Raw genomic sequence first — 5,000 nt, forward strand, 5'->3', positions numbered from 1 at the left:
CAAAGGGCATCGAGACCGCGCGGCAACAAGACGTGTGAATGAGGGAAAGGGAAAATGAGTTGCCCTTGCGAGGAGTTCGCTTGTGAGACTAACACTGTTGACGGTGCGAGTGCCTGGTTACTTGCCTGTGTGTCGTGAATGTATCGCACGATGACTTGTATACTATTTTGTAATATATGAACATAAGTAAAATTGTGCTTTCCACTCCCTTCTTTGTGTGACTGTCCTCTCCACTGAGAGTGACTGGGTGAATCAGAGCCGCAGCTGTTCCCAGCCGCCCAGGTAGAGTCCTTTTCCAGACAAATATGCCCCTAATCCCGCAAAGGCGTGAGACGTCCCTTGCCTGCTGAATGAACAAGTTGGTGAACTGGTAGGAGTACGTTTATATATATATATATATATATATATATATATATATATATATATATATATATATATATATATATATATATATATATATATATATATATATATATATATATATATATATATATATATATTTTTTTTTTTTTTTTTTATGTAGGAAGGATATATATATATATATATATATATATATATATATATATATATATATATATATATATATATATATATATATATATATATATATATATATATACTTGTTTATTCACCTGATTAATTAGCTAATCACAATATTTTTTAAATTTTTCCTCCGACAAAAATTCTATCAGTCAAAAAAATAAATAAATAAATAAAAGTTCTCCATGTTCATTGAAGGTATATTGGTTTCAATGCCAGACTACTAAAATAGGTAAGGGAATGTTTTATTTAAATTTCACACCACTTGCAGTAAGAAGACCCTTGGCTACGTCTTGCAACCTATGTCGGGAATGATGTGGATAAATTTCTCATTCTAGATTCAGCAGGGAATTCACAGAGTAATTCTTATGAATTCACTGATACTTCTCGCCAAACTCAAACAAGTGCAAGTCTTTGATCTACATATCTGGAAGAGCTTTAAACAAGATGAACTAGGACATGTTTTAACTACCATTACATTTTTCCACCTTTCTTTCTTACATGCATAGAGGAAGACAACGGATAAGGAATGCAAAAATTATAGAAAGAAAATAAGGGAAAACGCCACTTTCATATATATATATATATAGAGAGAGAGAGACAGAGAGTGGGGGTGGGGAGGGAGAAGACAGACAAACAGAGAATTATTGGTGTTAATTGGAGTGCATACAGTAATGTTCTCATGTTTGTTCACATCTTCACACACACACACACACACACATAATGTCACCCCGCAGACCTAATTGTTGAGTGTTGCTTGCACGCTAACTTCTTTGTAGAACATTTCCTGTCATTATCTTTAGTTTAAGGAAAATCACAGGAAATTCACAATGCTATAGCGGAAAAATTTTCATATTAGATTATTCTGCTTAATTTTATGGACTTAAATCACGAAGACCGGCCTATTCTTCACAAACCACCCGTTGGATTAGACAGTGTGTGTGTGTGTGTGTGTGTGTGTGTTTATATATATATATATATATATATATATATATATATATATATATATATATATATATATATATATATATATATATATATATATATATATATATATATATATATATATATATATATATATATATATATATATATATATATATATATATATATATATATATATATATATATATATATATATATATATATATATATATATATATATATATATATATATATATATATATATATATATATATATATATATATATATATATATGTAAACAATTAAGCCAGTCACTAATAAGACGTAATAACACCTGTGTATCGATTTAATGGTGTGGGCGTGTTGAGTCAAGTATTCAGTAACAGAAAATAATTTTAATCATGTATAGATTCAAATAAAGAAATATTATGTACAGTTTTCCGATGCCTTATTATCCGAAATTAGCAAAGTGCTAACAGTAATGAATAATCAACACGACTTGTAATCACACTCCATATTTTAAAATCAAAAAGGAAAACTTGTGTCAATTTTTATTCGACAGCAATTCGATAGAAAACAGCATCCTATACATTCTTGAAGTTTGCTACGTGACTGATATAAGAAAAGTAATTAGAAAGAGCTCTGCCTCGTTTTCCATTGTTGTTTATTTTACAGCTGCACTGTTATTTTCAGCTCCCTCTTGTGATATTACTCCACCACACTCATAATACAAACAGGCAAGGGCATTCGTAAACATGTAATACTAACCGGATGAACGACGTCTGCGGTGTAAGCTTGAGTCTGTCTCACCAACAACTAACCTCTCACACTCCCTGCACCGATGAAAAGATAAGATTGATCAAGATAATTTATCGTTTACTCGTATTCCAAGCCCTGCGTTTAGAACATGAAGATAAAAGTTTATCTGAAATTATTAGAGCCTTTAAATAAATAAACGAACTAAGTAATTAATCAATTAAAAATAATGATAAGATTGATAATAATAATAATAATAATGATAATAATAATAGTAATAACAATAATGATATTTAGCAACAGCAACAACAACAACAACAACAACAATAATAGATAGATAAGTAAATAAATAGAGTGCAGTATCGTGCAAGTGGATGGATGCATGTTCTCATGTCCGTGATCCGTCATTGCTATTCCTTGACAGGTCTCTTTTGGCATCGCTACACCCATCGCAGAAAAAGACAAACAGCAAATATGATGGAAAAAGAATACCAGTGGTCTGGGCGTCGCGACCATTTACAGGAGACTGAAGTTATTTTCTAACTCTAATTGATTAAGATTTTGCCATGCCACCATACAGACAGCTTTCAGCCTTCCATCCAGCCCCTTCCCTTGCCCTTTCATGCATCCTTCCTTTCTTTTTTCTTGTATTCATAATTAACTGTTATCACCGGACTTACGAAGAAGCATTCATTTTCAGCTTTCATTTTCTTCAATTTCGACACCTCCAAATTTTGTTTATCTTATAGGTTTGTTTGGAATTATATTGCTTATTTTTACGATTGGAAATTTTTATTACTATTTTTTTTTACCCCATAGTTAGCGTCTCCCACGTGGGACTGTTACTCATGTATCCACCAAATATCTATGTACAGTACGTTACCCGAATTATTAGCCCTGAGAATGCGTGATGCTGGCAGTCCAATTCCTCCGTCGCTTCTCCTTTCGCCGTTTCTCAAGAGTCAGGGGTTGAAGCCATGTAGCTACGAGTCTTCTCCAGTTGTTTCTGCCGCTTGCATCTTCCTCTGTGACTCCCATCCTTTACGGTTCTATCACATTTCAACCCCTCCATCTCACTATCTGTCTTCCACTCAATCTTATTCCCTCAACTGGTTTTCTCCAGGCTTTTTTAATCGATTCCTGGTCCTCTTTTCTTACCGCGTGACCAAACCATCTTATTTTTTATCTTCTTATCATTTCCGAAATGCATTCCACTCCTGCTCCTACTCCGTCTCTACTTCGGGCCATCTATATCTCTTTTCAGGCCATCGTGTGCAAGTCATACATCGTTGCTACTATAATCGCACCTTATTCCATAGCAATAAAGATTGTAATATTTTACTCGCAAAGTCGCTGATCTAGTAGTAGTCAGTTGTTCCTTTCCGATTTTTTTTTTTTTTGTATGTGTGTGTGTGTGTGTGTGTGTGTGTGTGTGTGTGTGTGTGTGTGTGTGTGTGTGTGTCTCGAGTGCATAAAACTGATCGGTAACAAATAAGGTACGCGAAGGAGTATGTGCTATTTTACTAACGCGGCATCTACTGGTCTCGCGACACACTCACCCGTCACTCATACTAAGCACTACACAACGCGGAGGTGGAGGGAGGGTGACACCACAGAAACTGCTGAACTGTCAGAAACAAGAAACATGAGAAAGACTAATGTTCTCCGAATGTACAAAATGGAAAGACTGAATAAACAAAGATTTAAGTATGAAGATCACTTTGCATAGGCAGAAAACAACAGTGCACTTTTGAAAATTTTATAGGACAAAACGAAAGACGTTGCGATCAAGATAGCTGAATAATTTTATGAAACTGTTTAGTAGTAATAGGCTTATATATGGTATAAAGGAGTCTATGGTAGTAACAATAAAAAAAAGAGATCTTAGCATTAAAGTAATCAATACTGAAACATACCACGTAATTACAAAATAATGGAATGAATTACCAAAAGAAATCATTAAGATCAAAACGACAAATTATCTATTAACCTAACCAAAGCTGCAAAAGTTTTTCTTCTCAATAAACCTAATATACATTTTATAAAAGTACATTTTTTTTTTTTGTGTGTGTGTGTCAAATGCTTGGAAAAATGTACTAGCTTTACTGATTCACATTCTCAATAAATAAATAAGTAGCATCAGACCTGCAAAATATTACCAATCATGTGTACTCTTTCCAGTGTACAGGCCACTAACAAAATAATACAAAAATACATAACTAAGCCAAAGAAGCCTAAAAGAAATGCAGGATTCCAGAATGGTCATCCAACAACGTAACAAGTATGCCACTGGTAAGATAGTAGAAAACTACGCAGGATACAGTAAACCGCTGTGAATGGTTTCCAGAGACAATATATATATATATATATATATATATATATATATATATATATATATATATATATATATATATATATATATATATATATATATATATATATATATATATATATATATATATATATATATATATATATATATATATATATATATATATATATATATATATATATATATATATATTTATTTATTTATTTATTTTTTTTTTTTTTTCTTCTTTTTTTTCTTTAAATCTATAATAGTTAGCGTCAAAATTAATTTTCTATGATTTCGTAGGAGAACATTACAAATCTCTACACTTACTGTTATTTTATTTTCGAAATCGAGGTATATAGTACATGCACCTATGTACATAACTTTTACAGCAAAATAGATACCATGTATCTTAGAATTAAAAAGAGAAAAAATGTAAATTTTTTTAAATTACACCATAATCCC

The 5,000-nt window shown here is 31.8% G+C and overlaps 1 protein-coding gene across 1 annotated transcript in view; it reads right to left on the bottom strand.

The window, feature by feature from the left end:
* Positions 1 to 2,302, bottom strand: part of LOC135102781 (mitochondrial enolase superfamily member 1-like) — a 51,992-nt gene extending 49,690 nt beyond the window's left edge. Inside the window, exon 1 of the mRNA XM_064008286.1 lies at positions 2,234 to 2,302. The gene's annotated coding sequence lies outside the window, so the exon portion shown is untranslated. The remainder of the gene's footprint in view (positions 1 to 2,233) is intronic.
* Between the last annotated feature and the right edge of the window lie 2,698 nt (positions 2,303 to 5,000).

This window comes from Scylla paramamosain, chromosome 8, assembly GCF_035594125.1.
Source record: "Scylla paramamosain isolate STU-SP2022 chromosome 8, ASM3559412v1, whole genome shotgun sequence".
In the NCBI taxonomy this organism is placed as follows: domain Eukaryota; kingdom Metazoa; phylum Arthropoda; class Malacostraca; order Decapoda; family Portunidae; genus Scylla; species Scylla paramamosain.